Here is a 12,513-nt window from a genome sequence, read left to right on the forward strand (position 1 = left end):
AGTCGATATTAACCCTTTCGGCCCGATCGGTGACTGTAGTCACCCAACGCCCGACGCTCGCTCTGTCCGAGCGGTGACTATAGTCACCCAACGCCCGACGCTCGCTCTGTACGAGCGGTGACTATAGTCACCCAACGCCTGACGCTCGCTCTGTACGAGCGGTGACCATGGTAACCCAACATTTGACGCTAGTTATGTACAAACGGTGACCATGGTAACCCAACATTATGTTATAATTTTTTAAGCATTTTTTTTACGAGCGACTGCACTCGCTCTGCGTAAGATAGCGTGGTATTGTGCGTCTGACGGGCGCTTGCAGTTGTTCCGCAAGTACGGACGCCTGCCGCGACTGCTCGGTCAGCGGGGACGGCGCGACGTAGAATGTGTCCGTACCGAAAGGGTTAATACTATTTATATGTTGTAAAACTTAAAATATGTTTACGGATCCTTTATGTCACTTTAACAGAGAACCCATTGGCAATATTTTTATAATTATTACATGAAACATTAATAATAACAAAGTACAACTAAACTCAATAATAATTTCATTGTGTAAAAATAATTAAAATTATTACCAGATACCGCAATAATCATTGCGTTAAATGTTGTCCATCCACCCAGTGGTCTTTTTTTAGTATCACGCCACTCGACTACATAAATTTTGGTTGGATCTGCCTCTAAGTCTTGGTGATATTTTTCGTCATCAAATTTTCTAATCCACTTGACATCAATTCCAACTGTATATTTCTTGTCGTCAGGACCACCTACCCACTTCAGCAGCGCAAAGAGTTTTTTTGCCATCCTGTTGACATGTGTATGTATTAATATAATATACACGCTATTGTTTTAGGTTAATTTCGGTTTTTTTTTAATTTTCGAATGTACCCAGGATTTTAATCAGCATTAATTTTGGTGTGCTTTGGTTTTTTTTATAATACTACATTTCTTTGTTTTAAACTAATCTATGTAAAAGCAAAACACCAGTAACTTATATTTTTTATTCAGATTATTATTTTTTCATAACATTCATTTTGTCGTAATTTGTTGTGGCCGAGAAAAATAATGATTTTAAAAAATAATAATTACTTACTTTTTTATTCTACGATGCAATCAACCTTTTGTAATAACGTTTTAGATTTTTAATACTGTCAAAAGCTTCCAGTAATCTAAAGTGCTTGCCGTGTCGTTGTAAATGATTCTCAAACGCATCTAGTTCACCAAGTCACAGTGCTGCCAACTCCACTTTTTATACTTTTTGGCGGGATGGTAATAAATATTATTAAAAATACTTCAACTTAAATAATACACATATAATGTAGAATATTTTATAAAATCCAACTGAAAAAATATTTATCTTATTGTTTTTATTTCACATACTTTTTATCTAATTATACGAGTTAACGGCTGCTCTGCTGCTCTAATGGTAACTGTTACCGACTGAAATATTTTACTAAACCGGAATATTATTTTGTCACTCATTGTTTGATCTCACTTTGGATGAGGCAATTTTTTTTCAATTTCACACGTTTGTTTATAATATTATTTATTGTTTCTTTTATTGTTTTTCTTGACTTTAATATGTAACGTTGAAAAAATAACATTGAATCAATCGCAACTTCTGATGTTTTTTTTACGGCGTTGATTATTTATATTAAAATTATTAGTGCTTACATCCATCTCTAATAAATATTTATAAGTTCACAAGTTATTGGACATTACCTCTGAACTTATTAATATCATTTATATTTTTTCTACCATCCAGTTTTTCATCGTATTTAAGATAGCAATTCGTACCGATTGGGGTGTATACATCCGACATATAATTCCTTGTTTGGTATTTTAATTACTGTAATTTTTTCCTTAATCATCACCAGGTCGATTGCTGTTAGACCCGTTGTTGACTTCTTCATTAAAATCAAATGATTCAATCTCCTGCTGGGAATTATTTTCGATGAGCATTTTTCGTAATATTGTCCTATTGCATAACATCCTTAAATTTTATTCACTTCTAATACTACATAAACCAGGACCTCGAAAATTTGACTATCGGTTAGTATGACTGTGTAGCTATTTCTCTTTGTCACTCTTGTATATTTAATACTGTGAAAAACTTCGCTGTTGATAATAACACGACTAAACATTGTTTTTGCACAGTTTTCATTGGCCTCGACATATATCCGTTGTAAAGCCAAATGATATGCTGTTGGTAAATCATATTTCGTAACAACTCTTCCTAAAAAGTGTGCATTACCAATTATTAAAGATGGTTTTGATATTTTTCTGGAATTGAGAGTATTATCTATGTATTCCAATTGATCTGAAGATAATTTATGTTTAAATAATGCAAGAAGTTTTTCAAGAGCTAGTTTGGTTCGAAAACATTCTAAGATTTGGAGATTTGCGGCGTTTGAACTTTTTACAAAATTCAGTAACAGCTGGTAATAATCTTCATAAATGAAGGCGCTGTGAGTCCAAAGCGGGCCCCAATTTAATACACTTTCGGGCAAATGTGTAAGCAAGTGTAAGTTGAACGATATATGCTCACTTCCGTACAATATTTCCGTGTCTTTTACAAATTTAAATATACACTGTCGAGCATAGTCAACGTCAACTTCCAATATTGATGATTTTAACAAGATGGACACAGCATCAACTATTAAGCTCCAATGGTCTGCATATTTTCGTGGATATGATGAGTTAATTATAGGCAAACTATCATAAAGAAGCCATGCAACCCACTCGTGTGCCTTCCAATGCGATCTGTCAGACATTTTTCTTGGTGTTCTGGAAATATATTTCGACGGTTTTAAAGATAGTAAATAATTATCAATTTCTGTTATAAATTGGTTAAAATAAAACTTTTTGTCATGATTACTGGTGTCAAACCATAATTTAGCAAATTGTCGGCACAGTCCAAGCGCAATACAGTGCATCCAATCAACGTCTAAGTTGTTAATGATATCGAAATTTGGAATATCACATGAATTAGGAACGTTTTTTGATGCCTTTTGACTCCGTTTCTGCATGTTGTAACGTTTCATCATGAGATCTAAGACTCTCACCAAAAGCATTACCGTCATCATCGATTGGGTAAACTCGAACATGCCCGTTGCCTTTTTTTTCCATTTTTCCAGGACGTTCACAAAGACCGCATCCATATGAAGCACGAAACAATGAAGAACATCGAAGTTCTGGGCGCTCCACTGAATCACATATTCCCATTAATATTCGACATTTTCTTTGGTACTTCTTTCCATTAAAGATATATTCGAAACCATTATTATTTAAAGCTGTTGCTTCAGAAACAAATGGCCTAATATACTCATTCATATCTGGTTTTTTCGATCCTATGTACAAGCTACAAAGGAAAAAGTATTTTTTACGAGATTTAATTTCTAATTCATTAATTGTGCAAACTATAGGTGTTATAGAAGTATTAGAGCTTTTGAATAGTGGAGCTCCATCTACACAGAAATTAAGAATGATGGTAGTTTCAAAATTTTCTTCGGGAATCGGAGCTTTATACAGTTCCCCGTCATGAATGTCCTCAATTGCATAAGAAATTTCTTTCTTTCGAGAATTTTCGTCCATTAAAGTATCATGGAAGCGTTCAAAAAAATCTGTCAGCTGGTGAGTTAACGGCAAATACAAGAATATATGTCCAGATCGGTGGTTGTCGTTCACATTGACATTTTCGCCACATTTTGGACATGTGAATATTTCTTCTGCATTATCGTGATTGTTCCTAGATTTCCTCGTATTTACTTCTTTTCCAAGATATGCAGAACAGCTTGGACAGAAGTGGTGAATATCAATTGGGATTGAATAATTATTGATTATTTGTTTTAAATGATACAGCGCTGCAAACCCAAAAGACTCACCACTCATTGCTTCAGTTAGTTTTATAATATTTTCAGCCGCTTCATTTGAAACATTAAACCTTACTTTATAAGCAAGTACCAGTAATGATCTAATTATCACTTCTTCTGGAAATTTATCAACCACTTCTTCATCTTCTGTAGATGGATTCTCGTCCTGCTCATCATATTCTGCAGAGGATACTCCGAAAAATTGATCGCATAGTGGATTGACGTAAGCCCGACTAAATTCAATTCTCTCATTAACAAAGTCATCAGAAGACACACTACTTTTGTCGTCCATATGGCATTCCATTAAACATTCACTTGATTCATCACAGCTGGAGAAAGCAACGTCTTCCTCATCAGACTGATAGGAGTTATTTTCCTGAAATTAATAATAATTTTTATGAACATAATAAATAATATAATAAAATATTTTAAAAATTATTATTCTATCTGTCATTGTAAAATTCTTAAAAAGACGTACAAACGTTGCAGGAGATGGTCGATTTGAGTCCAATTCAATTTCACTAACTGTATCAGTTACAGATATTTCCTCAAATAATTCTGCATTCTCCAATTCATCGGGTAGAATAACATTAGCATCACCTTCATCGATCTAATTATATGATTACGAAAAACAAGTAATGAAAATGTGCAAGTAATAGAAGATTTCAATTGAAATATAATTTACTATATTGGCATACCTCGGATGAAGAGTCGTGATCAGAACGTGAGTTTGTATTTGACATCGCAGTTCTAAAATGTGAAAGATATGATGAATTTAATTTGGTATAAATATATCATGAATTGAAAAAGCTTACGTCGTAGAACATTGAGCAGCATATTGTTTTCTCTTCCAGTAATTCAATGTCCGTTTGAGAATTTTCTCAGTACAGCCGTGATTTAGATATTTTTTATATGGACCTCGTTTACGGTTTTTTGATGAATTATCCATATCTAATGTTAGCATAATAAAATAATTAAAAGTAGCTCTTGGTCTACGTGAACTAACCAAATTGTTTTCAATGTCAACTAGTGAAATATTTCAATCGGTAACAGTTACCATTAGAGCAGCAGAGCAGCCGTTAACTCGTATAATTAGATAAAAAGTATGTGAAATAAAAACAATAAGATAAATATTTTTTCAGTTGGATTTTATAAAATATTCTACATTATATGTGTATTATTTAAGTTGAAGTATTTTTAATAATATTTATTACCATCCCGCCAAAAAGTATAAAAAGTGGAGTTGGCAGCACTGTGACTTGGTGAACTAGATGCGTTTGAGAATCATTTACAACGACACGGCAAGCACTTTAGATTACTGGAAGCTTTTGACAGTATTAAAAATCTAAAACGTTATTACAAAAGGTTGATTGCATCGTAGAATAAAAAAGTAAGTAATTATTATTTTTTAAAATCATTATTTTTCTCGGCCACAACAAATTACGACAAAATGAATGTTATGAAAAAATAATAATCTGAATAAAAAATATAAGTTACTGGTGTTTTGCTTTTACATAGATTAGTTTAAAACAAAGAAATGTAGTATTATAAAAAAAACCAAAGCACACCAAAATTAATGCTGATTAAAATCCTGGGTACATTCGAAAATTAAAAAAAAACCGATATTAACCTAAAACAATAGCGTGTATATTATATTAATACATACACATGTCAACAGGATGGCAAAAAAACTCTTTGCGCTGCTGAAGTGGGTAGGTGGTCCTGACGACAAGAAATATACAGTTGGAATTGATGTCAAGTGGATTAGAAAATTTGATGACGAAAAATATCACCAAGACTTAGAGGCAGATCCAACCAAAATTTATGTAGTCGAGTGGCGTGATACTAAAAAAAGACCACTGGGTGGATGGACAACATTTAACGCAATGATTATTGCGGTATCTGGTAATAATTTTAATTATTTTTACACAATGAAATTATTATTGAGTTTAGTTGTACTTTGTTATTATTAATGTTTCATGTAATAATTATAAAAATATTGCCAATGGGTTCTCTGTTAAAGTGACATAAAGGATCCGTAAACATATTTTAAGTTTTACAACATATAAATAGTATTAACCCTTTCGGTACGGACACATTCTACGTCGCGCCGTCCCCGCTGACCGAGCAGTCGCGGCAGGCGTCCGTACTTGCGGAACAACTGCAAGCGCCCGTCAGACGCACAATACCACGCTATCTTACGCAGAGCGAGTGCAGTCGCTCGTAAAAAAAATGCTTAAAAAATTATAACATAATGTTGGGTTACCATGGTCACCGTTTGTACATAACTAGCGTCAAATGTTGGGTTACCATGGTCACCGCTCGTACAGAGCGAGCGTCAGGCGTTGGGTGACTATAGTCACCGCTCGTACAGAGCGAGCGTCGGGCGTTGGGTGACTATAGTCACCGCTCGGACAGAGCGAGCGTCGGGCGTTGGGTGACTACAGTCACCGATCGGGCCGAAAGGGTTAATATCGACTTTTTTTCTCAATTTAGATTCAATTGCTGTACTAGAAAAGAAAATTAATGCTCTTGATGGAATAACATCCCGAAGGAAAGTTTTAACTAATGATGATAACGAGAATGAGACTGATGATTTGACTGGGAACCTAAAACGTAAAGCTGATGAGGATGAGGTATAGTTGGTAAACTTCTTCTCGAAATAACTAATATTTTAAAAAATACTAAATTTAAATAAATCATTTATAAAACTAATAATTTTTATTTTTATTCTCAGGATTCAGAAGCTACGGCAGCCAAAAAAATTAATTTTAGCGAAATTGATTTGGAAAAAGACGAAGTATGATTGCATTAAATGAAATTTACTCGAATTATTTAAGGATTTTAGAGATTCAATCTTATGGCATTCAATGGATGATAATGATAGTAAATGAATTTTCAGCCCGTTGAAGAAACAGATATCACTATTGTTTCTGAAGTCATTCAAGCTGAAGATAAAGAAAAGAACGTTGCAAGTGAATCAAGTAACACCACTGGAAGTTCAACTTCGGTTTCCCAAAATAAGAACCTTAGCAATATTGATGGTGTAAAAACAAGCTACCAAAATGATTGTCCATCAACTCCATGCTCACCAAATCAATATGTGACAGCAGGGCAGTTAAGAGAAGGTATTGTTCCATAAAGATTGTTAATATTTCATACATGAATATAAATTCATCTCAATGTTTGTATGTTTTAGTACTGAATGAATTAAAAATTCTCTACGAAAACAAACCAAAATCAATCTCAAAACCCTGTGCGTCAGATAGCAGTCAAAAAGATGAGAATTCTAATCCTGTTTTTTTATGTTAATTTTTAATTATTTACATCCGCAAATTTTATACTTTCTCTGGCATTAAATATTGATTTCATTTTTTAGAAAGAACTTGGACAGAAAGGTAGTAAAATTTTTATAACTGGAGAGCAATGGAGTGCTATTTAATCCAAATCCACGTTCACGTCTATGGGTATTGCTCTTGTTATGGCTACATTTGATATGACAACGCTGTTGCGTAGTAATTACAAAGGTGGTAAGTCAAAAATAAAAAAACCTGATGATGACAATGTCGTGTACAGTGCACTGGATCAAAATATAATTGCTGCGATTAAAGGTAAATATAAAATAATTATAGCTATTTGTTTAGTAAGCCATACTAATATTTGAATTAAAAATTGTATTACAGACACTGTTAAAAGCCGTTTCAAGAGTACATTTAACGATTCTAAATTTGGTTCTGCAATAAATAACAAATTAACTGCATTGAGGAGAGACCATAAGCTGAAAAACGTAAGTTTAAATAAATTACTATTCTATAATTGCTATCACCAAAAATTTTAAGATACACGAATGCTGTATTCATTTTTTTATGTATTTTATTTTATTTATTCATTTTTATAGGCAAAAGCAGCAGACGCAAATCAGAAAGAGAGAGAGGAAAAATAAGTCGAAGAACAAGATGAAATTTGAAATGCTTTTGAGTTTTTTATTTTACACTTGCTTGTTAAACTTTTACTTAATACTAATTAATACTTACATACTTTTTTATAATCACCAATATAACCGGTATTGATAATTTTTTATAATTTTAAACTTGAGACAAAAATTAAGAAATGATTTTCGAGAAAACATTTAGAATAAGCTAAATATAATTAAATTATACGAAATATCTTGAAAACGTACATTGCAATCAAATACACAAAAATATAAACCTACCTATAATTTGTTAATCCAGTTCATGTCAAGGTCCTTTTCTCCCTTTATTTCTGTATATATTCTTAAATTGAGGAGAGTACAATTTCGAAATTTTTAGGTGAGTTGAAAAATTAACGACGGAGCCAGGAATCGAACCTGGTATCTAGAGATGCTTTGCCGGAAGTAAGTAAGTCTCCGGCAAAGCATCTCTAGATACCAGGTTCGATTCCTGGCTCCGTCGTTAATTTTTCAACTCACCTAAAAATTTCGAAATTGTACTCTCCTCAAGCAAATTTTTCTCGCTAAAAATATGATATGCGTAGCTCATATCGCCAAAATGAACGCGCAGCCGTTCAAAAGTAAATGGCTAAAGTGAATTTTAATTTCACATTAATAGCCACTTACAGCATATGTGTGTACATACCAACAAGCTTCACACACAAGTCTAAAATGTGTCTCTGCGACGAATCTCAAATGTAAACAAATTCAATGGCACACGAAAACAAAAACAATTTTCGAAATACAGGTGATGAGAGAAATTAATGACAGTGTAGTCAGGGCGGCTAGGTGGTCTAGTGGAGTAAGTCTCCGGCAAAGCATCTCTAGATACCAGGTTCGATTCCTGGCTCCGTCGTTAATTTTTCAACTCACCTAAAAATTTCGAAATTGTACTCTCCTCAAGCAAATTTTTCTCGCTAAAAATATGATATGCGTAGCTCATATCGCCAAAATGAACGCGCAGCCGTTCAAAAGTAAATGGCTAAAGTGAATTTTAATTTCACATTAATAGCCACTTACAGCATATGTGTGTACATACCAACAAGCTTCACACACAAGTCTAAAATGTGTCTCTGCGACGAATCTCAAATGTAAACAAATTCAATGGCACACGAAAACAAAAACAATTTTCGAAATACAGGTGATGAGAGAAATTAATGACAGTGTAGTCAGGGCGGCTAGGTGGTCTAGTGGAGTAAGTCTCCGGCAAAGCATCTCTAGATACCAGGTTCGATTCCTGGCTCCGTCGTTAATTTTTCAACTCACCTAAAAATTTCGAAATTGTACTCTCCTCAAGCAAATTTTTCTCGCTAAAAATATGATATGCGTAGCTCATATCGCCAAAATGAACGCGCAGCCGTTCAAAAGTAAATGGCTAAAGTGAATTTTAATTTCACATTAATAGCCACTTACAGCATATGTGTGTACATACCAACAAGCTTCACACACAAGTCTAAAATGTGTCTCTGCGACGAATCTCAAATGTAAACAAATTCAATGGCACACGAAAACAAAAACAATTTTCGAAATACAGGTGATGAGAGAAATTAATGACAGTGTAGTCAGGGCGGCTAGGTGGTCTAGTGGAGTAAGTCTCCGGCAAAGCATCTCTAGATACCAGGTTCGATTCCTGGCTCCGTCGTTAATTTTTCAACTCACCTAAAAATTTCGAAATTGTACTCTCCTCAAGCAAATTTTTCTCGCTAAAAATATGATATGCGTAGCTCATATCGCCAAAATGAACGCGCAGCCGTTCAAAAGTAAATGGCTAAAGTGAATTTTAATTTCACATTAATAGCCACTTACAGCATATGTGTGTACATACCAACAAGCTTCACACACAAGTCTAAAATGTGTCTCTGCGACGAATCTCAAATGTAAACAAATTCAATGGCACACGAAAACAAAAACAATTTTCGAAATACAGGTGATGAGAGAAATTAATGACAGTGTAGTCAGGGCGGCTAGGTGGTCTAGTGGAGTAAGTCTCCGGCAAAGCATCTCTAGATACCAGGTTCGATTCCTGGCTCCGTCGTTAATTTTTCAACTCACCTAAAAATTTCGAAATTGTACTCTCCTCAAGCAAATTTTTCTCGCTAAAAATATGATATGCGTAGCTCATATCGCCAAAATGAACGCGCAGCCGTTCAAAAGTAAATGGCTAAAGTGAATTTTAATTTCACATTAATAGCCACTTACAGCATATGTGTGTACATACCAACAAGCTTCACACACAAGTCTAAAATGTGTCTCTGCGACGAATCTCAAATGTAAACAAATTCAATGGCACACGAAAACAAAAACAATTTTCGAAATACAGGTGATGAGAGAAATTAATGACAGTGTAGTCAGGGCGGCTAGGTGGTCTAGTGGAGTAAGTCTCCGGCAAAGCATCTCTAGATACCAGGTTCGATTCCTGGCTCCGTCGTTAATTTTTCAACTCACCTAAAAATTTCGAAATTGTACTCTCCTCAAGCAAATTTTTCTCGCTAAAAATATGATATGCGTAGCTCATATCGCCAAAATGAACGCGCAGCCGTTCAAAAGTAAATGGCTAAAGTGAATTTTAATTTCACATTAATAGCCACTTACAGCATATGTGTGTACATACCAACAAGCTTCACACACAAGTCTAAAATGTGTCTCTGCGACGAATCTCAAATGTAAACAAATTCAATGGCACACGAAAACAAAAACAATTTTCGAAATACAGGTGATGAGAGAAATTAATGACAGTGTAGTCAGGGCGGCTAGGTGGTCTAGTGGAGTAAGTCTCCGGCAAAGCATCTCTAGATACCAGGTTCGATTCCTGGCTCCGTCGTTAATTTTTCAACTCACCTAAAAATTTCGAAATTGTACTCTCCTCAAGCAAATTTTTCTCGCTAAAAATATGATATGCGTAGCTCATATCGCCAAAATGAACGCGCAGCCGTTCAAAAGTAAATGGCTAAAGTGAATTTTAATTTCACATTAATAGCCACTTACAGCATATGTGTGTACATACCAACAAGCTTCACACACAAGTCTAAAATGTGTCTCTGCGACGAATCTCAAATGTAAACAAATTCAATGGCACACGAAAACAAAAACAATTTTCGAAATACAGGTGATGAGAGAAATTAATGACAGTGTAGTCAGGGCGGCTAGGTGGTCTAGTGGAGTAAGTCTCCGGCAAAGCATCTCTAGATACCAGGTTCGATTCCTGGCTCCGTCGTTAATTTTTCAACTCACCTAAAAATTTCGAAATTGTACTCTCCTCAAGCAAATTTTTCTCGCTAAAAATATGATATGCGTAGCTCATATCGCCAAAATGAACGCGCAGCCGTTCAAAAGTAAATGGCTAAAGTGAATTTTAATTTCACATTAATAGCCACTTACAGCATATGTGTGTACATACCAACAAGCTTCACACACAAGTCTAAAATGTGTCTCTGCGACGAATCTCAAATGTAAACAAATTCAATGGCACACGAAAACAAAAACAATTTTCGAAATACAGGTGATGAGAGAAATTAATGACAGTGTAGTCAGGGCGGCTAGGTGGTCTAGTGGAGTAAGTCTCCGGCAAAGCATCTCTAGATACCAGGTTCGATTCCTGGCTCCGTCGTTAATTTTTCAACTCACCTAAAAATTTCGAAATTGTACTCTCCTCAAGCAAATTTTTCTCGCTAAAAATATGATATGCGTAGCTCATATCGCCAAAATGAACGCGCAGCCGTTCAAAAGTAAATGGCTAAAGTGAATTTTAATTTCACATTAATAGCCACTTACAGCATATGTGTGTACATACCAACAAGCTTCACACACAAGTCTAAAATGTGTCTCTGCGACGAATCTCAAATGTAAACAAATTCAATGGCACACGAAAACAAAAACAATTTTCGAAATACAGGTGATGAGAGAAATTAATGACAGTGTAGTCAGGGCGGCTAGGTGGTCTAGTGGAGTAAGTCTCCGGCAAAGCATCTCTAGATACCAGGTTCGATTCCTGGCTCCGTCGTTAATTTTTCAACTCACCTAAAAATTTCGAAATTGTACTCTCCTCAAGCAAATTTTTCTCGCTAAAAATATGATATGCGTAGCTCATATCGCCAAAATGAACGCGCAGCCGTTCAAAAGTAAATGGCTAAAGTGAATTTTAATTTCACATTAATAGCCACTTACAGCATATGTGTGTACATACCAACAAGCTTCACACACAAGTCTAAAATGTGTCTCTGCGACGAATCTCAAATGTAAACAAATTCAATGGCACACGAAAACAAAAACAATTTTCGAAATACAGGTGATGAGAGAAATTAATGACAGTGTAGTCAGGGCGGCTAGGTGGTCTAGTGGAGTAAGTCTCCGGCAAAGCATCTCTAGATACCAGGTTCGATTCCTGGCTCCGTCGTTAATTTTTCAACTCACCTAAAAATTTCGAAATTGTACTCTCCTCAAGCAAATTTTTCTCGCTAAAAATATGATATGCGTAGCTCATATCGCCAAAATGAACGCGCAGCCGTTCAAAAGTAAATGGCTAAAGTGAATTTTAATTTCACATTAATAGCCACTTACAGCATATGTGTGTACATACCAACAAGCTTCACACACAAGTCTAAAATGTGTCTCTGCGACGAATCTCAAATGTAAACAAATTCAATGGCACACGAAAACAAAAACAATTTTCGAAAT

At 34.9% G+C, this 12,513-nt stretch overlaps 1 protein-coding gene and 1 long non-coding RNA gene across 2 annotated transcripts in view; one reads left to right on the plus strand and one right to left on the minus strand.

Moving 5' to 3' along the window:
• The window catches only part of LOC107225548 (sodium-dependent neutral amino acid transporter B(0)AT3), a 511,620-nt gene that overhangs the window by 26,776 nt on the left and 472,331 nt on the right, over positions 1–12,513 (minus strand). The gene's annotated exons all lie outside the window — the stretch shown is intronic.
• LOC124292757 lies at positions 6,605–7,946 on the plus strand. The gene is made up of 4 exons (XR_006902662.1): positions 6,605–6,669; positions 6,772–6,997; positions 7,249–7,656; positions 7,768–7,946. It is a non-coding gene; the product is annotated as an uncharacterized LOC124292757 (long non-coding RNA).

This window comes from Neodiprion lecontei, chromosome 2, assembly GCF_021901455.1.
Source record: "Neodiprion lecontei isolate iyNeoLeco1 chromosome 2, iyNeoLeco1.1, whole genome shotgun sequence".
Taxonomy (NCBI): domain Eukaryota; kingdom Metazoa; phylum Arthropoda; class Insecta; order Hymenoptera; family Diprionidae; genus Neodiprion; species Neodiprion lecontei.